This window comes from Oryctolagus cuniculus, chromosome 4 (assembly GCF_051225735.1).
Source record: "Oryctolagus cuniculus isolate XC-2025 breed Fujian yellow rabbit chromosome 4, ASM5122573v1, whole genome shotgun sequence".
In the NCBI taxonomy this organism is placed as follows: Eukaryota; Metazoa; Chordata; class Mammalia; order Lagomorpha; family Leporidae; genus Oryctolagus; species Oryctolagus cuniculus.
Genome location: NC_142870.1, coordinates 92,919,871 through 92,943,494, shown reverse-complemented (window position 1 = coordinate 92,943,494; position 23,624 = coordinate 92,919,871). Strand labels below are relative to the sequence as shown.

At 45.2% G+C, this 23,624-nt stretch overlaps 1 long non-coding RNA gene and 1 other non-coding gene across 12 annotated transcripts in view; both read right to left on the bottom strand.

Moving 5' to 3' along the window:
- The window catches only part of LOC103350467 (uncharacterized), a 63,479-nt gene extending 40,372 nt beyond the window's left edge, over positions 1–23,107 (bottom strand). For 2 of the 11 annotated variants that reach the window (XR_016233187.1, XR_016233185.1), the window contains exons 1-4: positions 22,856–23,099; positions 14,338–14,506; positions 13,079–13,218; positions 12,311–12,390 (exon numbers count right to left, since the gene is read on the bottom strand). This is a non-coding gene — a long non-coding RNA (uncharacterized LOC103350467). Of the gene's footprint in view, positions 1–1,473; positions 2,751–5,971; positions 9,674–12,310; positions 12,391–13,078; positions 13,219–14,337; positions 14,507–22,855 lie in introns of those variants that run through there. The other 9 variants (XR_016233184.1, XR_016233183.1, XR_011388014.1 and 6 more) reach the window with 8 other exon arrangements.
- On the bottom strand, positions 12,888–13,071 carry LOC127483098 (small nucleolar RNA SNORA81). The gene has a single exon (XR_007909061.1). It is a non-coding gene; the product is annotated as a small nucleolar RNA SNORA81 (small nucleolar RNA).
- Positions 23,108–23,624: the final 517 nt, after the last annotated feature.

Below are 23,624 nucleotides of genomic sequence, written 5' to 3'. Positions count from 1 at the left end.
CCCTCTAACCCACTTAGTAATTTCTTACTTTGCAGACTCGACTCGAATCCCTGCTCACCCCCCCCCCCCCCCCCCCGTTTCTCAGGCTCCCTCTGAAAGGCTGGTCAGCTCCGCACAAATTAGAATGAAGTTCAGCTCTTTCCCCTACTATGGGCAATTACTGACTCAAACGGCCTTCACGGCTTTAATTATGTCTGCCTGCAGTTATCAGCGACACCTGGATTAAGATGACAAATCCCCCCAAAACCCCATCCCCCACCCCGCTCCTCTACCTTCCACCACCTAAGTCTTGGTCATCCCTAGGCTCTTCTGAACCCCTCTGATCTCCATTCCTAGGGACCGTCCTGTCGTGCCTGGGGTTGGTTTTGCCCAGGCAGTGCTAATACACCATACCTTACCATGGTGGCCAGTTCTTGCTGCAATTTAGCCTTATTCAAACTGATTGTCTCTAATACTCTGCAAGGCCAAAGACACCACTGATGTTTTCCTTTCTGCCTGATGTAAGTCCTTATAAAGAAAGTATTCAACTACTTGCGCAAGGAATCAAACTACAGGAAACAGTGGTAGTTTAAAACTACATTAAATTGGCCGGCGCCGCGGCTCACTAGGCTAATCCTCCGCCTTGCGGCGCCGGCACACCGGGTTCTAGTCCCGGTCGGGGCGCTGGATTCTGTCCCGGTTGCCCCTCTTCCAGGCCAGCTCTCTGCTGTGGCCAGGGAAGTGCAGTGGAGGATGGCCCAAGTGCTAGGGCCCTGCACCCCATGGGAGACCAGGAGAAGTACCTGGCTCCTGGCTTCGGATTAACGCGGTGCACCGGCTGAAGTGGCCACTGTGGGGTGAACCAACGGCAAAGGAAGACCTTTCTCTCTGTCTCTCTCTCTCTCACTGTCCACTCTGCCTGTCAAAAAGAAATACATTACATTAAATTACAGATTTCCTTATCTTGAGATAGCATGTGGCAAGCCACAGCTCCACCCACCAGGAGGCCAGAAAACAAGATCCAGGCAAGGGAACCAACTCAAATCAGCTGGACCAAGCTGGTGCCTCACCTAACCTCAAGGAGCCCTGACCCTCCTTACACCCTCATCACAATGCATTAGCTTAGCAATAGTCACTCCCCTGGTGCAATGACAGTGTACAACTGCCATGGCAATCCACAGAAGTGACTGTATATGGAGAGAATAGAGGTGGGTTCCCAATTGCTGGAAGTGACCACCCCTTTCCCAAGAAATAAGATGACCATTCTGCCCAGATGTTCACACACATTTTCCAGACCCTACAAGCGGGAGGAGCCAAAACAACACTCAGGGCTGCTCTGTGGGCTCGCCTGCTCTTGGCCACTCTTTTTAATTAACCCATTTGCTTTCACTTTGCTGGCCTGTGACCAATTTCCATGTCTTTCCAAAGCCAAGGTCCCTCCTCAGGCTACTGATGCCCCACACAGGGTCCCCGACTGTCCAGTGTCAATCTTGATTAAAATGTCAACAAATGTCATTTATTTTGGCATCACATAAGCAGACTTAACAAGGAAATGAGTTACCAGCAGGGGCAAGACAGAATCAATGGCAGGTGAAGTCAGGGCAGCTGGCTTTGTCCAGAAAGGATTAAAGAGCTCTTTTGAGGGGCTGGTGTTGTGGCACAGTAGGGTAAGCTGCGGCCTGCAACGCTGGCATCCTGTGGGGGTGTTGGTTCGAGTCTCGGCTGCTCTATTTCCAATCTGGCTCCATGCTAATGCATCTGAGAAAACAGCAAAAGATGGCCCAAGTGCTTGGGGCCCTGCCACCCACGTGGGAGATCCGGATGAAGTTTCTGGCTTCTCGCTTCGTCTTGGCCTTCCCCTGGCCATTGTGGCCATCTGGGGAGTGAACCAATGAATGGAAGATCTTTCTTTCTCCCTGTAACTACCCTTCAAAAAACAATAAATTAAAAGAAGAAGAAAAAGAGCTCTCTTAGGAAGCAGTTCCTCTGCATTTGTGGGGCACAGTTCCCAGACTGGGATGGAGTCCACTACCTGCTTTCCAGTGCTTAACTCTCAGGAGAGTGTTTTTTTTTTTTTTCTGTCCTGATGAAAAGGCAGTGTTCGAGAATACCCTTCTCCAATCCAAACACAGGCCAACTCGTGCTTGTTCCAAATGCCTGCACTGTTACCCTCCATGGCGCTCTTTCACATTTGCAGTAGGCTCTGAACTCGTCTACAATGTTCATTTCCCTTCAGTAACTTCTGGGTGTTTTCTGTCCCTGATCTGCAGAGCAAATCACCAAATCAGAGTAGGGTAAGGGTTGCCCGAGGTTGCACAACAAACTGGCCCCAAACAGGGGCAGCCCTGGCGTTTGCAGTCTGTTGACTGGTCACTGCCCCGTGCAGCAGACGCACAAAGCGAGCTGCACCCACAGCACTGCTGGGCACGGTTGCTGAGCTCTGCATTCATTATTGGGATTGCTGTGTTTCCTGTAAGGCCTGGCCTGTTCTCCGGCCAGATCGGCCGGCCGGGGGAGGGTCTCTCCCCAGCGCCTTCCCCTGCACTCTGAATGCAGAAGCCGGCAGACATGCCTTAAAGAAGAAACCAGAAGAGTGAGCGCCGGTTGCATGTGCGTGGTCTCCGTCAGCAAAGCCGGGGCGGGGCAGCACTGTCTACCCTCAGTCTGTGAACGCAGATCACACAGGTGCTTTTGGTTTTCATGGGCGATGCTTTCTATTGACTGTGGCCAACTTGGAGGGATTTCGGTGGTCTTCTGTTACAAAACAGGACCTGGGCAATTTATAAAAAGTAGTTCAGTCTTTCCTAAATCTCTTATTCAGATAAAAAAAAAAGATTAATTGGGTCAGTTACGATTACATAGACGGTAGCTAGCCTTCGGCTTTAGAACTCCCCAGCCACACTGAACCAAGGAGGGGCCCAACCATGCCGACTGGCCCAGCGCTGACAGGGTTAGTGCTGAAAATTCTGCATCCCACAAACCCTTCCCCATAACTTTAACAGTATAAAAACACATTCCTCCACAGGTCATAGAAAAACAAGAGGTGCATTTGGCAGCGAAACCACCATGAGAGGAGAGGAATGAGCAGGAGGAAGAGGGAGAGCCGCAGCCTGTGTGCCCCCACGTTGCCCTCACACTCAGGGCTCCCTTCTCCCCAGAATCTCAGGATTCTGCAGACCGTGTTTCGGTGTTGGGAGACGTGGCACTGCAGTGACTGCAGGGCGGCCTCCGGCACCTTCACTCTTCTGTTAGTATGCAGCTCACTAGGCTAATCCTCGGCCTGCGGCACTGGCACCCCGGGTTCTAGTCCTGGTTGGCGCACCGGATTCTGTCCCGGTTGCTCCTCTTCCAGGCCAGCTCTCTGCTGTGGCCCGGGAAGGCAGTGGAGGATGGCCCAAGTCCTTGGGCCCTGCACCCCATGGGAGACCAGGAGGAAGCACCTGGCTCCTGGCTTCGGATTGGCGCAGCGCACTGGCCGTAGTGGCCATTTGGGGAGTGAACCAACAGAAGGAAGACCTTTCTCTCTGTCTCTCTCTCTCACTGTCTAACTCTGCCTGTCAAAAAAAAAAAAAGTATGGACTTTTCAAACCAATGCTACTTAGTGGCATTTTTATATGGTAGAGATATTTGGAGGAAAAATTCCTCCCTTAAATCAGACCTCAAGTTGCTCTGCTGGTTTGGCCACAGCTCTAAGGAAATCTGTTGTGGTCACAGGGCCACTATGGTTTAGAGATAAGAACAAGCTGCCCCTAAAAAGCCCACAGAGCACCCAAGAGAAACACTTCTTGAGATCTGATTGGGGAGTGGCTGGACAGTGCCGCAAATCTTACCTACTGGGTGAGTGTGACTTGAGAGAGGTGCACATAGGGTCTATTTTGCCTTAGCCATCTGGGGAAGCCTTGAGCAATTCTATGTCTTTTTTCTATGCTTTGCTTATCTCATCCCAGAAATAGCCTTAAAGTCAAGCAGTAGCCTGTTCTCTCTGTGTCTGAAAGTGCATACAGACAATCATATCCGAAAGAAAGTCATCTTGCAACCAGTGAGGCGTTCGCTTACCCAAAGGCTACTTCTTCAGGTCCAGCCTAATGTACACTCACTGGGTAACACAACAATGCTAGCCGGAACACTGCCCAGGATTCACGGAGAGTCCCCATCCGCGTCACTCAAGTTGTCTCCTGAGTAAACCTTACACGAACCTTTTTGGACATCCTGTATATTTCTGTTAGACAGCGGGAAGAGGGTGGTGGGTATTACAGTGCGTGTCACTCCTGGTCCTCATCTTCTGAGCAGCACTGTCTCGTTGTACAAACTTGAAAAATGTTGTCCTCTTCACTTCTATCTTGCCATTTCCCTGAAGACGTGAAAAGGGGCTAAAGAACGCCAGCATTTAGCCTGGACTGATGGGGAGTGCCAAGCCCAAGGCCTTCAAACCCAAGGGCAGAGGCAGAGGATGTAGGCAGGAAGGCCATGAACCTTGGAGTTTTTGCCAAGGCCACAGGAAAGCCGGTGAATGAGTCAGCCAGAAACCCCTTATCCTTGATGGTTCATGCGTCCCAGTATTTTCTATGCACTGAGTGGTAAACAGATTGGACAAAGCAACCTAAGGCAGGCAGAAAAAGTTTGGAGAATGTTACTGAAGTTTGGAAAAGAATTTCAAGGTAATGCAATTAGTGGCACTGGGGCAAGATGGTAAATTTGGCATATTGAGGTGCCAGTCTGTCATCTGGCTAAGAACATCCAGGGACCAATAGGTCCGATGCTTGAAGAAACACTCAGAAGAGTGTAGGACAGACAAGGGTCACACACACTGAATGGCCTGAGGGAAGAGACTTGGGATGTGAGGCAGGAGGAAGAAAGTGAGAGTGTGGAGGGGGAGGTAGTGCTTCCTGCTACTGAGTCCAGGGAAGTATTAAAACAGATGTCCTTGGATGGAGATATCAAATGATCTTGACCCCTCTGGGATACAATCCCCATTAATTAACAAGATGCCATGGACTGAATGTACTTCTCCTCACTCCCAGATCCACATATTGAAATCCTAACCCTCCATGGGATGAGCAGATGGAAATAAGCAGGATCTGTAAAAATGTTAACCATAGGTTTATCTGGTGTGGAAGGTGAGTGACTGAGGTCCAGGGGACACAAGCTCAATGACTTTTTGTGAATCTTTAGGAAATGTTCCAAAGTGGTCAACTTCTGGTCAGAATTTATGTGTCACACAGTAAGTACATTGGCTTGGCACACAAAGGTGGGCTTTCAGTAAGTTAATTTCTCACTGATTGGAGATTTTTTTATTTACAATATGACTTTATTTACAATATGACTGTCTGGGGCCAGCACTGTGGTACAACAGGCTAAGCTGCTGCTGCCTGCAATGCCTACCTCCAACATGTGTGCTGGTTTAAGTCCTGGCTGCTCCACTTCTGATCCAGCTCCCTGCCAATGCTCCTGGGAAAGCAGAAGCAGATGGCCCAAGTACTTGAACACTTGGCACCCATGTGGGAGACCTCGATGGCTTTGGCCTGGCCCAGCCTTGGCCGTTATGCCATTTGAGGAGTCAATCAGTGGATGGCAGATCTCTGTCTCTTCCTCACTCTCTGTAACTCTGCCTGTCAAACAAATAAATATATCTCTAACAAATATGATTGTCTATAAGCATTTTCAGGAACACAGGGAGAATAATGTCTCTGAACAGAAGCTAGTGAAAAGAAGGCTACCGATTAATTTTAAGGAAGACATTTCTGGGAAGAGATAAGGAATGCATATGCATGAAGAACAAAGAATTGCTAAGGCTGCCCCAGATAGAAAAGACAAAACAGACCCTGTGTGCAGCTTGCCCCAGTCAGACGGACCTCAGGCAGGTCTCAGTAGGTGCTTCTCTTGAATGGTCTGCAGGTTTTTCCAGCCAGCTTGCTCTCAGATGGTATTAGGTGTCACTTTTGGGAGATGGTTAGGTCTTAGAGGTAGAGTCCTTATGAATGCTATTAATGCCTTTATTTAACATTTTTTAAATTTATTTTTTATTTATTGGGAAGGAAACAGGGAAACACAGACAGACAGACAAATGTCTGCAACAGTTAAGGCTGGGCCAGGTCAAAACCAAGAGCTGTAGGCCGGCACCATGGTTCACTAGGCTAATCCTCTGCCTGTGGCGCCGGCACTCCAGGTTCTAGTCTTGGTCGGGGTGCCGGATTCTGTCCCGGTTGTTCCTCTTCCAGTTCAGCTCTCTGCTGTGGCCCAGGAAGGCAGTGGAGGATGGCCCAAGTGTTTGGGCCCTACACCCGCATGGGAGACCAGGAGGAAGCACCTGGCTCCTGGCTTCAGATTGGCGTAGCACCGGCCGTAGCGGCCATTTGGGGGGTGAACCAACGGAAGGAAGACCTTTCTCTCTGTCTCTCTCTCTCACTGTCTAACTCTGCCTGTTAACAAACAAACAAAACAAAACAAAAAACAAGAGCTGAAAACTCAGTCTAAGTATGAGTGGCAGGAACCCACTCACTTGAGCCATCACTGCTGCTTCCCAGGGTTTGCAAAGGCAGGAAGCTGGAGTCAGAAGCTGAAGTTGGGAATTGAACCCAGGTTCTCTGATACGGGCTGTGGGCATATTAACTGCTGGGCTAAATGCCGGCCCTTCTTTTGGGTGTTTGCATCCAAGAAGGCATTCCCTCCAGAGAGTACAGCCTTTTCAGAGTCTGGATGCGGAATCTGTGGTTAGAAACTGCTGCCTGCCCCATGCTGTGGGCTGCATTTGTCTTTCGTGCTCTTTCCCTGCACAGGGAAAGGTACATCCAGACAGTGGAGTAACTGTTCAGCACTAAAAAGAAGTGAAAAGACAGGGAAATGGAAATCCCGTATTACTAAGGGAAAGAGACAATCTGGAAAGGCTACCTACTATGTGATTCCAACTACATGGCGTTCTGGAAAAGGCATACGAGGGAGAGAGCACAACGATTAGTGGTTGCTAAGGTTGGGGAAAGGAGGGGTGAATAGGCAGAAAACAGGGGACTGGAGGATTCTTAGGGCAGTGAAACTCCTCTGTGTAACACTATAATGGTGGACACAAGTCATCATGAATTTGTCTAAAATCATAGAATGAACTCTAACATAGACTATGACTTTGGGTGGTCATGATATTTAAAGGCAAGTTCATGACTATAATAAAGGCACCACTGGGGCAATATATTGATGGTAGTGGATGTTACACATGAGTCAGAACAGAGAGTATATGTGAATTCCTGTACTTCCTGCTTAATTTTTCTGTAAGCATAAAACTGCCCTAAACAATAATAGTTTTCTGCAGTGGCCATTTAGCCTAGTGATTAAGCCACAGGTTGCAATGCTTGTGTCCCATGCCATAGTATCTATACTGGAGTCCCAACTCTGGCTCCCAATTCCAACTTTCTAATGCAGATTCTGGGGGACAGCAGGTGATGGCTCAAGCAGGGGTATCCCTGCCACCCATGATGTAGACTGAGCTCCTGTCTCCCAGCTTTGGCCACAGCCCAGTCAGAGCCGTTGTTGGCATCTGGGGAGGGAAACAGTGGGTGTGAGCTCTTTCTCTCTCTCTGACTCTCAAATAAAATAGTAAGCTTTTTTTTTTTTTAAAAAAAAGGACCATACTTCATGTCAATCTTCTGTCATAGGATACACTACTCGATGTTACTGTCAGAGAAAAAGAATTCCAGTGGTTAATATCAGTCTATTAACAGAGAGGACCTTGCTGGTGAGCAGCTCCTTTGGATGTGCCAGGAAATGTTTGCCACCACAGGAGAGGGAGGAATCTCACACTCAAATATTTCTCTTTTCTCGTAAGAAACAGATAATGCCTGCAGATGGTGCATGTGAACACCTGCATTGCAGGAGCATCGCTCTTCCTGCTGCTGCCAAGCAGCAGTTAACTTAGAACTATTAAGTAGTTTCATCGAAAGTCAAATTTGCACATAGTTTTGTAACTAGGATAAACTGTTTACTATGCAGTGCTGTTTCATCTTATTCCTTATTCCTTTGAAAATAAGGAGTTATGGAAAAAAGTACAGTTCTTCAAGATATAAAGACCAAATCATATATATATGAAATTGCAATAAAAATACATACATATATATGTATGTATACATATATATGTATTTATGTATTTATACATATATATGTATAAATATGTATGTATTTTTATTGCAATTTCATTGCAATTCACTGAACATTCAATATACTACAGAGCACTTTTTCTGGGATTTAATTCTAAGACATAAATGTTGCTGGTACTTAGCAAAAGGCTCCAGTTCACAGCTAATGCTACCAAAATGTTTTTCTAAATAAAAACACAACATCAAACAAAATGAGTCCAAATATCTTCCTTAAAAACATCACTTTAAAGTTTGTTCTATTCAGACTAATGGCTAACACAATAAAGGCAGACACACACAACTGGCTGGTTTACACAGCACATACTTACTAGTGAGTGACAGAACCCAATTAGCCACTTTTATAGAACTAGGAAATACATTTTTAAGAAAGATTTTTATAGACCCCCATATTTTATGCCTAATCACAACAGTCTAAGGTTCAAGAGGAAATGACTTTCTTTACATGAGCTCACGACTACAGTTGCTTTGCTATCAAATCTATATTTCTGATCCACTATGAGCATTGAGACGAGACGGAAATAGTTCCAAAGAAAACAGCATGACATGTGTTATGATATCACATACTCAGCGAGAGCAAGCACTGCATTCAAAACTATCTTCTCAGGAATTAAAGGCGGCCGGCCCGACACACTGGCATTTCCTCCACTGTGGGACTGTAGAAAGTCTCAATGTCACAGAGAATTTTTCTGTCTTCTCTAATGTTTCCGGTCAGACCTTTCCTCCCAAACTGACCTCCGCTGCCAATTCTGAACAAAACAAAAATTATTAATCAGATACATACTATTGAACAATATGAACTATGTATTAAGCACCATTGGTTACTTATTTGCCAAAATTATATGTAGAATGCTTCAAACTGGAGCACTAGATGCTGATCAAATATCTTTAAAATAAGAATGGGGCCAGCACTGTGACATAGCAGATAAAACTGCCACCTGCAACATAGCCATCCCATATGGGTACCTGTTCATGTCCCAGCTGCTTCACTTTGGATCCAGCTCTCTGCTGATGTACTGGGAAAAGCAGCAGAGGATGGCCCAAGTGCTTGGGTCCCTGCACCCATGTGGAAGACCTGGAAGAAGCTGTTGGCTCTTGGGTTTAGCCTGGCTCAGCCCTGGCTGTTGCAGCACTATGGAAAGAGAACCAGCAGAGATCTCTCTGTCTGTCTGTCTGTCTCTCTTTCCAACTCTGACTTTCAAATAAATAAATCAATAAATCTTAAAAAAAAAAAAAGAGGCCAGCGCCACGGCCCAATAAGCTAATCCTCTGCCTGTGGCGCTGGCACCCGGGGTTCTAGTCCTGGTCGGGGCGCCGGATTCTGTCCCGGTTGCTCCTCTTCTAGTCCAGCTCTCTGCTGTGGCCCAGGAGTGCAGTGGAGAATGTCCTAGTCCTTGGGCCCTGCACCCGCATGGGAGACCAGGAGAAGCACCTGGCTCCTGGCTTCGGATCAGCGCAGTGCGCCGGCCGCAGCAGCCATTGGAGCACTGGAGGGTGAACCAACGGTAAAGGAAGACCTTTCTCTCTGTCTCTCTCTCTCTCACTGTCCACTCTGCCTGTCAAAAACAAAAACAAAAACAAAAACAAAAACAAAAACAAAGATTCCTTTTGCAATCAGTGCAAATGAGCCTTTATCAGGCACGTTGAACACTATTATTTATAAAGCAGATCACAGCATTGCACTTGGGATAATAAAATTAAAGCCCATACGAAAGCCGAGAGTCAGGGAGAGAGGTAAACGCCAGGGAGAACAGAGGGCACAGTTACAATCCATTTCTGAGGCCCCTGTGGGATTGTAAACTGCAAATGGAAACTCCGGAATGTTAACCACTGTCTAGGACTATGCTGTCCAACACAATAGTCACTAGTCATATGTTGGTATTTAAATAAAATGAGGCAGAAAATTCCGTTTCTCAGTTGCATTAACCATATTTCAATATCCACATGTGGTCTGTCACTCGTACTGGACAGTGCAGACACAGAAAATTTCCATCATCGCAGAAAGTTCTATTGGATAGCATTGGTCCAGGTTGTAAAATTTCTCTGATGGGGGAAAACCCTAAAAATGTATTATGGTAACCCATATTTTTCTCTGTTTCTGCTCAGTTTCATCTCACTGTAACAAATGACTGAAATGTGTAGTCAACAGCTGTCTGGGACAGAAAACAGGGGATGGCCCAGCAGGGTAAGCCACCACTTGTGACACTAGCATCCCATATTGTAGCACCAGTAGACCCCTGTTGCTCTGCTTCTGATCCAACTTCCTACATTCACCTGTGGGAACGCAGTGGAAGATGGCCCAAGAGCTTGGGTTCCTGCCACCTACATGGCAGACCGGGATGGAATTCCAGACTCCTGGCTTCAGTCTCATGCAGGCCTGGTTGTTGTGGCCATTTATACAGTGAACCAGTGGATGGAAGATCTCTTTCTCTGTCTCTGTCTCTCCCTCACTCTCTCTGTCACATTATCTTTCAAATAAATAAACTGTAAGGAGAAAAAATAGCTATCTACAAAAGCAGTTCAATCAAAAACATCATTGCTGTGACAACTTTAAATATCAAATAACCAAGACAAGAGAAAAACAAATGTAGAAAACATGCTATTTCACCTATGAATCTATGTCTTCGATCAGACCCATGCCACTTCTGACCATGACCTTGTCATCTGCTCTTACTGAACTTTTTAAAACAGTCATTTTTATATTAGCAACAAGGCACAATTCAATTTATCTAGGGATAAAGCCACGATAACTAAGTCTGAGTCAACATAAATTTCGACCAGAAAATACTAAGAAAATTCTAATTACAGAGGAACCATCAAGAAAATACAAGTTACCACAAGCAATATAATTTTAAAAAAGGACACATGTAGGGCCGGCGCCGCGGCTCACTAGGCTAATCCTCCACCTAGCGGCGCCGGCACACCAGGTTCTAGTCCCGGTTGGGGCACCGGATTCTGTCCCGGTTGCCCCTCTTCCAGGCCAGCTCTCTGCTGTGGCCAGGGAGTGCAGTGGAGGATGGCCCAGGTGCTTGGACCCTGCGCCCCATGGGAGACCAGGAAAAGCACTTGGCTCCTGGCTCCTGCCATCGGATCAGCGCGGTGCGCCGGCCGCAGCGCACCGGCCGCGGCGGCCATTGGAGGGTGAACCAACAGCAAAGGAAGACCTTTCTCTCTGTCTCTCTCTCTCACTGTCCACTCTGCCTATCAAAAAAAAAAAAAAAAAAAAAAAAGACACATGTAAAATAAAGACAAGCAGATATAACAACATTGTTGTTTTCTTCTCTGAATATCAATAATACAAATGCTGAAATTTCACATTTGCTTTCCCTTCTGTGTTCTGACCAACTATTAAGCTTCCCAAGTACAATTTAAATAAATCTTATCATGTTAGAAGGTAACAATATTGTTTTCCTGATTCAATTGTCTGATTGTCAAGGTTGTCTGGGTGACAAAATCATTTTGAAAAATAATGTATCAGTTTATTTCACCAAAAAAAAGCAAGTAATTCAAAGAAGATGAAAAATACTCATTAAGAAAATAGTTTTCAGGGCCAGTGCTGTGGTGTAGTGGATTAAGCATCTGCCTGCGGCACTGGCATCCCATATGGATGCTGGTTTTTGTCCCAGCTGCTCCTCTTCTGATCCAGCTCTCTGCTTATGGCTTGGGAGGGCAATGGAAGATGGTCCAAGTGTTGGACCCCTGGAAGAAGCTCCTGGCTCCTGGCTCCTGGCTCCTGGCTCTGGATCTGCTCAGCTCTGGCTGTTGTGGCCATCTGGGAAGTGAACCAGCAGATGGAAGGCCCCTCTCTCTGTCTCTTTTTCTCTTTCTGTAACTCTACCTCTCAAATAAATAAATAAATACTTCTAAAAAATTAAAACAGTTTTCACAAGATAGATCATAGTGTATAACCATAGACACTACTTGTATATAAAAACTAAGAACCCAAGATATGACAGTATATATTCAAATTGTGATGCAAAAAGCATTGCTGAACACTCTTCTAGCCCACAAAATAGTAATGTTCTCTCTCTCCCACCTCTATATATCTCTATATCTATCTGTCTGTCTATCAGGCCTAGTCCTGAGTGTGGTCTTCATTCCCCCACAGCTGGTAAAGGCTACTATAAATCTTCTCCCCAAATCAACTTTTGGTAGATAAATATTGTAATTAAATAAGGAACTGAAATACTTACCAACAAATCAATAGCCATCAAAATACAGTTTGCCCCTTATGATTTCTCTCCTGATAATGCCTTTTTCCTTCTGTCATCACCTGCAAAGTATGAACAAGCTGTAATTCTTGATAGCCACCCATCAAGCCACTGCTTGAACTGGTAAACATGTATGGGACCCAACATCCCTGTCTCTGGAATACCACGTAGACAGGGCCAGGAGGATAACAACTTTATTTTGAGCAGAGACCAAGGACAATGCAGCACTTCAAAGCTACATTGTAACTAGATCCTGCCTCCTTTACTAAGGAAATCCCCAGATACTAACAGAGCAGCCCCGATCACCTCAGGAGCCGAAATCCCTGGGCTGAGGCCAGAATATTCTTCATCTTGTGTTTTACAAAGAACAGCCCAGTCTCTCGACTGTCACAAAGGGCATAAGAATACAAGTTACTTCCCCACAGTTTCATTCATATCAGAATTTAAATAAAAACCCATCTTACTCTGCTTACTCTGATTCTCATCCCTACCATTGGAAGAGACATGCTATTCATTCATTTTATTAATTTTGCCTAGATAGACAGGTAGATATCACAAGCGCTGTGATATCAAATCTAGAACAAGCAGTCTGGACTGAAGAGGTTCATCTCAGTTTTCTTCTATCTGGTGTAGTTGTTTAATTGATTTTTCTTCCTGTGCTTACTCTGCTAGCTTTGTCACAAATACTAAGCTGAGATTAGATTAGTTTATACAGTTTTAGCAGAAAGGTTAAATTAAAAAGAACATTACCCTCTTTCAAAATCATTGTAAAACACTGATCCTTCAAGGCGCGCCTCTTCCTTCTTCCCCAGAATCTAAAATGGACCACTCAGGAACATCTTGATAAATTCCAACATACTGACTAGCGCTGAGGCAGAAGGCAAAGAACCCTGAGAAAGAGACAATGACTAATTATGCTGACACATCAGTCAAGAGGACATGACAGTCTTCCTAAAGATACTTCAGGAAATAATGTTTGAGACCAAGCGTCCCTGTCTTACTACAGGTTGAGCCAGACAGAGATTGTGGGAAACAATTGCTGTCAGCAGGGGGAAGGACAATGCAGCACTTCACAGCTACACAGTAACCACTGACCCCACCTGCCAGCCAGAGGGAAGTCACCAGCACACTCCAATCCTTGCATTTAATTCCCAGGTAATCACATGGATTTGATCCCTTACCTCAATATTTTTACCCACCTCATCCAAAACAAACAACTTGATTCATTTTGGAAAATTGAAAAATGTTTTACTTAAGCAAAAGCTGGGTAGAGCAACGTCCTTTCAAATAGCACAGCATGGAAGGAAGATAGAAGAGTAACTTTCCAGTAGAGTAATCTGACAAATACTAGTAATCAACATCAATGTCAACAGTCACAACTCTTGCCATGACGTGATGGCAATGACACCTGTCATCTGCGCTCTGCCTTGCCACGCCCCAAATCCCAGTGTAATCTTCAGAAAAATATCACACAGATGCTATTAGAAGCATCTTACAAAATACCTGCCCACGGCTCTCCAAGGCTGTTAAGATTGTCAAAAACAAGGAAAGTGTGAGAAATTGTCACAGCCAAGAAGCGCCAAAGGGAACGCAGCAGCTACATGTAATGCGAGACCCTAGATGGGGTCCTGCAGCGGAAGAATTAACATTAGGTAAAAGCTAAGGAAAGCTGAGTAAATTCTGGACTTCAGTTCAAACTACTGCATCAATATTGGCTCACTCCTTATACCACACCATAATCATATCATCAATTTATTATATTAATGTAAGATGTTAATAACAGGGTCTCTGGGTACAAGGTGTATGGGAACTCCTTGTACTATCTCTCCTACTTTCTTATAAACCTAAAACTGTTTTAAAAAGTAAAATAAAGCCTACTTGAAGAGTCTTAGTACCACCTGTAAATGTTGATGCACAGCTTCTGTGTTAATGAAGCTCTTTTCCCCTCCCATATCCCAAATATCACTTTAAAGAAAACAAGACCTTAGGAAAAATAGAGCAATACTTACCACAGATTTTTTGTTTAACATATCAACATCTGCATATACATTAATAACAGTATGTTCTGTCTCTGCCTGAACTTTTTGCCTTTCACTTAAAATACTGATTCCAGATTCCACAATGCAGGCCTGACGAGTTGCTCCCACAGTCTTCATGTGCCAGAATTAACTGGTGGATCTAAAAGTCAAAAAAGCCTAAATTACTGTGGTGTAGAAATGCACACTCCAACTGACTTCTATGCACATGGCTAAATGTTGACTTGTTCATACTGGGCTTCAAATTCTGGTCTGCAAACAGTTTTTTGTCCAGCACAACACAGCTTCCACTTCTGACTCATCAAACTGCTTCAATTAAAAGCCCTTGAAACTCTTCATTTTTTATTTAGTATTTGTGTCTTTTCAGAAAAGGATTTCTAAAGCTACAAGGCAGATGATTAGGAGGTAAAAATAAACATTTTTTTGCATTTATTCTTTTATGTATAAGATGCATAAATAGTGAAATAAACTCTGCACTTACATTTCCAAGTGAATTGTTCTGGTATGCATTTACTGATTATTATTCATTTTAAAAATTAAAATCTTTGCAATAGAAAACTGACTTAAACAGCCTTGATCTTGATAAATCCTACATTTTTGTTAAAACAAGATTTATTTTGAAGCCAGCACTGTGGCATAGAAGGTTAAGCCTCCGCCTGTGGCACTGGCATCCCATATGAGCACAGGTTCAAGTCCTGGCTGCTCCACTTCTGATCCAGTTCCCTGCTAATGTGCCTGGGAAAGTAACAGAAGATGGCCCAAGTGCTTGGGCCCCTGCACCTATGGGGAGACCTGGAAGAAGCTCCTGGCTCCTGGCTTCGGATCGGCCCAGCTCTGGCCATTACAGCCATTTGGAAAGTGAATGGAACAGATCAAAGACTCTGTCTGCCTTTCTCTCTACCTCCCTCTACCTTTTTTTTTTTTTTTTTAAAGATGTATTTATTTATCTGAAAGAGTTACACAGAGAGAGGAAAGGCAGAGAGAGAAAGAGAGAGAGTGAGAGAGGTTTTCCATCCGATGGTATACTCCCCAGTTGGTTGCAATGGCAGGAGCTGTGCTGATCCAAAGCTAGGAGCCCAGGAGCTTCTTCTGGGTCTCCCACACAGGTGCAGGGGCCCAAGAACTTGGGTCATCTTCTACTGATTTCCCAGGCCACAGCAAAGAGCTGGATTGGAAGTGGAGTAGCCGGGTCTCCAACCAGCGCCCATATGGGATGCCGATGCTTCATGCCAGGGCATTAGCCCGCTGCACGACAGCACTGGCCCCAATACACCTTTTTTTTTTTTTTTTTTTTTTTTTTTTAAGATTTCATAGCTAATATAGCAGTGAGCTTTGAAAATGTTCAACAGATGTGTCATAAACGACCAAGATTCCTATGTCATAACACATCACTGCAGTTTTAATGTTGCACAATTGTATTTAATCTTGTCAACACTTAACACAAAGGGCACAGGTCTTGATACAACCTGGTAGAAAGAAAGCTCCAGTTTCTCAGTCTGTTGAGGCACAGTTCTGTAACCATTCCTACAAACCTAGCTCCTGCTCAACTTCAAACAAAAACTCCACATATGCATGGACAATCATTAAGAAGAAGGCTCTAGCTGGATTACTTTATACCAAGTCTTGAGCTGTTCCTCATGCTTCTAAAAGCTGAAGTATCTGGGAACTGACTCCTTAACCAGTGCCTAATGGGAGCAGATGGAAATATGCCAGCCTAGTGGCTGGTGGCTGAGGACAGCCCTAAGGACTGACCACACTGACTTCAGGGTTCTGCAGCACTGAGCCGCCTCCAAGAACGGCTCGGCAGAGCGCTTGCTCAGCAGCTAGCCTGCCTTCTACCCTGCCCTATCCCATTTCCTCCTCCGCTATGATTTCTTCCTGGAAACTTTCTAATAAATTACTTGCACATCAATCCCTGTCTCAGGGTTTACTTCTGGGGTCCAAAGACACATGATACAGTATTTTAAAATGAATGAGCTTCCTACTTACAAGCAATATAACTGACTATTTTGAGGACATGTTTCTGATACAAAAGGTAAAGTCACCTTGCCACTACAGAATGTAAATAAAGAAAACTGATCTGGAAAAGTTTTACAATGCAAATTTAAATATTCAACATACTAGTCCTATACCTGTGATAATATTACAAATATTTTCCTCAGTCCAGTCCATCAGTTGTCTTTTGATTTTATGACGTAGTTGCCATGCAATATGTTTCATGAAGGCTGGTGCCGCGGCTCACTAGGCTAATCCTCCACCTTGTGGTGCCGGCACACCGGGTTCTAGTCCCGGTCGGGGCGCCGGATTCTGTCCCGGTTGCCCCTCTTCCAGGCCAGCTCTCTGCTGTGGCCAGGGAGTGCAGTGGAGGATGGCCCAAGTGCTTGGGCCCTGCACCCACATGGGAGACCAGGAGAAGCACCTGGCTCCTGCCTTCGGATCAGTGCAGTGCTCTGGCTGCAGCGGCCATTGGAGGGTGAACCAGCAGCAAAAGGAAGACCTTTCTCTCTGTCTCTCTCTCTCATTGTCCACTCTGCCTGTCAAAAAAAAAAAAAATGTTTCATGAAGTCAAATTTTTTAAAAAGATTATTTATTTATTTATTTATTTGAGAAGTAGAGTTACAGACAGAGGGAGAGACAGAAAAGGTCTTCCATCTGCTGGTTCATTCCCCAGATGGCCGCAATGGCCGGAGCTGAGCTGATCTGAAGGCAGGAGCCAGGAGCTTCCTCCAGGTCTCCCACATGGGTGCAGGGGCCCAAGCACTTGAGCCATCTTCCACTGTTTTCCTAAGCCACAGCAGGAGGAGTGGATCAGAAGAGGAGTAGCCAGGACATAAACTGGCACCCATATGGGATGCCGTGCTGCAGGCATAGGCTTAGCCTGCTATGCCACAGTGCCAGCCCCTCATGTAATCAAATTGATCCAATTTTCCTTCTATTGTTTCTGGATTTGGGGTAATAGAAAGACTTTTTCTTTTAGTACTTGTGTGGGGAGCAACTCGGACTAGACTAAGTTACTGGAATTAAGACTTATTCTATGCATCTGCTCTCCCACAATATGGCGCTGGGAGAGGAGGAAACAGCTTCTGCACAGCTGCCTCCAGTTCGACCAATAACCTGCAGGAGCTGATCCTGCTCCTGATTGGAGGAGAGCAGCGTGCTCGGCGTGTGGGTAGCAGAGTTGGGATTGGTGGAAGAGAACTATAAAGGAGGAGAGAGACAACATGCACCAGGAACATCTATCTGAAGGAACACCTGAGCAGCCCCCGAGAGAGCCGGCCGGCGGTGTGCCGCTCCCCCGCGGAAGTGGGGAAAGTGGCAGGGGGAACCGCCCTTCCACGGAGGTGGAAGGGTCGGTAGCCAACCCGGGAAGGACCAGCAGCAAACCTGGGAAGGGCCGAGCAGACAAAAGAACAACGCAGGGTCCTTTGTCGTTCCTCCGTGAAGAGGGGGAGCGACATACTTGCATGATTTCGTTTTCACATTCGGATCTCTGATATATTTGCACTTACTTTTTTGTATACCATGAGTTATGGACTAATTTTATCTTTCTCCAAATGGCCAACCAGTTGGTTCAATATCATTTATTAAAAAGTCCAACTCAGACCCAATAAAATGTGATACCATCTTTAATTTTTCACATATACACTTGGGAACATCTCTAGATTTTCTAATCTATTCTACTTGAGTTTTTTTATAGATATATTCACACATTAATTCCAAATTTTATAGAAATTTTGTAACTTACATAGCCATAAAAGCTCTATGACAATCTTTTTTTTTTGTACTAGAACAGATTAAAGCTGATTTTATACATCAAAAAAAAAAAAAAAAAAAAAAAAAAGAACAGTGCACTTCAGTCAAGAGATTGCCCTAATTTTAATTACATAAGTGATTAGGTTTTTTTTTTCTTCTTTTTTTTTAATTTAGTAAATATAAATTTCCAAAGTACAGTTTATGGATTACATTGACCCTCCCCCCCCCCCATAATTTCCCTCCCACTCACACCCTTCCCATCTCCCACTCCCTCTCCCATTCCATTCACATCAAGATTCATTTTCAATTATCTTTATATACAGAAGATTGATTCAGTATATACTAAGTAAAGATTTAATCAGTTTGCACCCACACAGAAACACAAAGTGTAAAATACTGTTTCAGTACTAGTTAAAGCATTACTTCACATTGGACAACACATTAAGGACAGATCCCACATGAGAAGTAAGTACACAGTGACTCCTGTTGTTGACTTAACAATTTAACACTCTTGTTTATGGAGTCAGTAATCTCCCTAGGCTCTAGTCATGAGTTGCCAAGGCTATGGAAGCCTTTTGGGTTCGCCGACTTCGATCTTATTCCGACAGGGTCATAGTCAAAGTGGAAGTTCTCTCCTCCCTTCAGAGAAAGGTACCTCCTTCTTTGATGGCCCCGTTCTTTCCACTGGGATCTCACTCGCAGAGATCTTTCATTTAGGTCTTCCTCCCCCCACCCCCCCAGATTTCTTGGCTTTCCATGCCTAAAATACTCTCACGGGCTCTTCAGCCAGATCCAAATGCCTTAAGGGCTGATTCTGAGGCCAGAGTGCTGTTTAGGACATCTGCCATTCTATGAGTCTGCTGTGTATCCTGCTTCCCATGCTGGATTGTTCTCTCCCTTTTTGATTCTATCTGTTAGTATTAGCAGACACTAGTCTTGTTTGTGTGATCCCTTTGACTCTTAGACCTATCAGTATGATCAATTGTGAACTGAAATTGATCACTTGGACTAGTGAGATGGCACTGGTACATGCCACCTTGATGGGATTGTATTGGAATCCCCTGGCACGTTCCTAACTCCACCATTTGGGGCAAGTCCGATTGAGCATGTCCCAAATTGTACATCTCCTCCCTCTCTTATTCCCACTCTTATATTTAACAGGGATCACTTTTCAGTTAAAATTTAAACACCTAAGAATAATTGTGTGTTCAACCAATAGCACTAGAAGAAAAAAAATACTTTTTTTCTTTTTTTTAAATTTTTTTTATTTATTTTTTGACAGGCAGAGTGGACAGTGAGAGAGACAGAGAGAAAGGTCTTCCTTTTGCCGTTGGTTCACCCTCCAATAGCCGCCACGGCCAGTGCGCTGCGGCCGGCGCACCGCGCCGATCCGATGGCAGGAGCCAGGTGCTTCTCCTGGTCTCCCACGGGGTGCAGGGCCCAAGTACTTGGGCCATCCTCCACTGCACTCCCTGGCCACAGCAGAGAGCTGGCCTGGAAGAGGGGCAACCGGGACAGAATCCGGCGCCCCGACCGGGACTAGAACCCGGTGTGCTGGCACTGCAAGGCGGAGGATTAGCCTATTGAGCCGCGGCGCCGGCCGTAGAACAAAAAAAATACTAAAATGGATAAAGTATTACATTGTACATCAACAGTCAGGACAAGAGCTGATCAAGTCACTGTTTCTCATAGTGTCCATTTCACTTCATCAGGTTTCCCCTTTGGTGCTCAGTTAGTTGTTGCCAATCAGGGAGAACATATGATATTTGTCCCTTTGGGACTGGCTTAATTCACTCAGCATAATATTTTCTAGATTCCTCCATCTTGTTGCAAATGACCAGGTTTCATGGTTTTTGACTGCTGTATAGTATTCTATGGAGTACATGTCCCATAATTTCTTTATCCAGTCTACTGTTGATGGGCATTTGGGTTGGTTCCAGGTCTTAGCTACTGTGAATTGAGCTGCAATAAACATTAAGGTGCAGACAGCTATTTTGTTTGCCAATTTAATTTCCTTTGGGTAAATTCCAAGGAGTGGTATGGCTGGGTTGTATGGTAGGGTTATCTTCAGGTTTCTGAGGAATCTCCAGACTGACTTCCATAGTGGCTTAACCAGTTTGCATTCCCACCAACAGTGGGTTAGTGTCCCTTTTTCCCCACATCCTCTCCAGCATCTATTGTTGGTAGATTTCTGAATGTGAGCCATTCTAACCGGGGTGAGGTGAAACCTCATTGTGGTTTTGATTTGCATTTCCCTGATTGCTAGTGATCTTGAACATTTTTTCATGTGTCTGTTGGCCATTTGGATTTCCTCTTTTGAAAAATGTCTGTTGAGGTCCTTGGCCCATCTCTTAAGTGGGTTGTTTGTTTTGATGTTGTGAGTTTCTTGATCTCTTTGTAGATTCTGGTTATCAACCCTTTATCTGTTGCGTCGTTTGCAAATATTTTTTCCCATTCTATCGGTTGCCTCTTCACTCTCCTGACTGTTTCTTTTGCAGTACAGAAACTTCTCAATTTGATGCAATCCCAATAGTTAATTTTGGCTTTGACTGCCTATGCCTCCAGGGTCTTTTCTAGGAAGTCTTTGCCAGTACCTATATCTTGCAGGGTTTCTCCAATGCTCTCTAATAATTTGAATGGTGTCGGGTCGTAGATTTAAGTCTTTAATCCATGTTGAATGAATTTTTGTGTAAGGTGAAAGGTAGGGGTCTTGCTTCATGATTCTGCACGTGGAAATCCAATTTTCCCAGCACCATTTATTGAATAGACTGTCCTTACTCCAGGGATTGGTTTTGGATCCTTGATCAAATATAAGTTGGCTGTAGATGTTTGGATTGATTTCTGGTGTTTCTATTCTGTTCCACTGGTCTATCCATCTGTTTCTGTACCAGTACCATGCTGTTTTGATAACAACTGCCCTGTAGTATGTATGACAGTCTTTATAACCTCTATAATATAGTTTTAATAGATTAAAGCAGAAAAAAAAGAATGGCAAACCAATATTGAACACCAGTTAGTTGGTTTGCTTTTCATGGTAGTATGGCTGAGCAATGTCGAAATTACTTTCCCTGTGGTTTCTGAGCAAATGGCAATATGTTGTGACAAAAGAGAGCCAGCTTTCTCACTCTCAGAAAAGGCCTTCACATGAAAAGCACAGACTTGGTTGAACCATGAGGTGTTGCATGGGAACATGGCAACTTGAGCTATTAGCTCAAGTGTTTTGTCTTGTTTTTAAAACACAAAAAATATATGTGTGAATAGAGACAGAAAGAAAGATAGAGAAATACATTTAGAAATATATCTATACGAATACAGAGATATAAATGTGGATGGCTGCATGTGTGCATGGACATTTATATGCACACACAGATAACGTGTTGCTTAATGCCACCACACATTATGAGAAGTGTGATGTTAGACAAATGTGTGTCCTTACACAAACTTTCATGACTGCACCATCACTAGGAAGAATCTTCTAGAACCATGAGTGTACACATAAAATCTCCTAGCACTGTCTGCTGAGGGACCCTGGAAGCATGGTGTCCCAGGAGCAGCAAACACACCTTAAGCCCAGACACGGGCTTTGAAACAGCATTCTCCAATAAAAGGAACCATGGGTACTTGGAGAAGTGGCCAACTCCAAGGCTGGAGGACAGAAACTACAAGATGAGGCTGGAGTGTCTTCCTGTGCCTGAAAATAGGAAATGAATGCAAGCATACAAAAAGGATACAGGATTGGCTTGGAGAGACTCCTGCCAGGCAAAAACCATACATCTAAGCAACAAGTGAATATTGATGGCAGCCACATTGTGGCCTAGCAGGTTAAGCCACTGCCCGCCATACCAGACTGCCATATGAATGCCTGTTCCAGCCCCGGCTGCTCTACTTCAGATCCAGCTCCCTGCTAATGGCCTGGGAAAGCAGAGAAAGATAGACCCCTGCCACCCATGTGGGAAACCCTGAAAAAGATCCTGGCTCCTGGTTTTGCCAGGCCCAGAATCACGGGGGGCCACTTGGGGAGTGAACCAGCAGATGGAAGATTGATTGTCTCTCTCTCTGCTTTCAAGTAAATACATTAAAAAAAAAAAAAAAACAAAAAAAACAAAAACTAAACAGGGGCCGGTGCTGTGGCGCAGTGGGTAAAGCCATTGTCTGCAGTGCCGGCAGGCCATATGGGCGCCAGTTCGAGTCCTAGCTGCTCCACTTCTGATCCAGCTCTCTGCTATGGCCTGGGAAAGCAGCAGAAGATGGCCCAAGTCCTTGGGCTCCTGTGCCCACGTGGGAGACCTGGAAGAAGCTCCTGGCTTCTGGCTTCGGATCAGCTCAGCTCCGGCCTTTGCGGCCATTTGGGGAATGAACCAGCAGATGGAAGACCTCTCTGCTTCTTCTCTCTCTGTAACTGACTTTCAAATAAAATAATAAATCTTAGAAAAAAGCTAAACAAATAAAATAATAAATAAAATAAACAAATAATACATCTTTAAAAAAAAGCTAAACAAATAAAAAAGCTAAACAAATGGGTTATAAACCACAGAATAAAATAAGAATCTATGAGTCCTCGGGTAATAATAAAGGAATAAATGGGGGGTTACGGTAGAAAAACAAGAAAAGCAAAGCATTCTGCAGCCGGTGTCGCATGGGAGGGCAAGGGGATGACGCCCTCTGCAGGGTGAGCCTGGAAGCAGCGCCCCCTCCCCAGTCCCGCCAGTCTGACGCTGCACCCTCGGCCCCTCCGCACCTGCCACCGTCCCCGTCGCCAAGTCCCTGCTCTCAGATACGCCGCGCCTCCACCCACCGTCTCCTTGGAGGCAGTAGCAGGCCTGGCAGATGCTGTTACCGATTCCTCTCCGACACCCAGAGGCAGCCGCCATGTCCCGAGGCGCTGCCGCTGGCCGATAGGCAGTCGCGTCACCGCCGTCACCAACACCGACCCGCCGCTTGGCATAGAGGTCTTTTGTCCTCCTCTGGCCACCGTCCAGGTCGGCACCAAGAACTGAGCCAATCCAAGAGAAGCCTTCGGGCGGGGGCGTTGCCGCTACAAACGGTTGGCCAATCGGGTTGCATGCTCGCGGGGTATGGTCCCTGCTCCCCAGGCCCCCTGGGGTCCGCCCTCCGCCGGAAGGGGTGGGCTTTGTTCCTCAGCCTCCTCAGGCGCCCCCGCGGTGTTCCTGTCGCCGTTTCTGGCGGGGACCTGCCGGGTCCCGCCTGCCTCATGGACTTTGGCGTGAGCAGCTCTCCTCACGGCCTGCTGTTTTTGGAACAGCTGAGGCGAAGTAACGGGGCGCGACGCTATCGTAGGATAGAAAGAGGTGAGGAGTAAAAATCCTGCAAAATTGTTCAGCATTTTCAGAAATGTGAAAAAAAAAAAAAAACGCACTGAAAAAAATCCTCCTCCTAAGGGACTTAAAACCGGACTTACGGAATAGCTTAAAAATGAAAAACAAAGAAGATAAAACACTGCACATCAGTGGAAGTATGTGGGACATACTAATGCAGTGCTCAAGAGA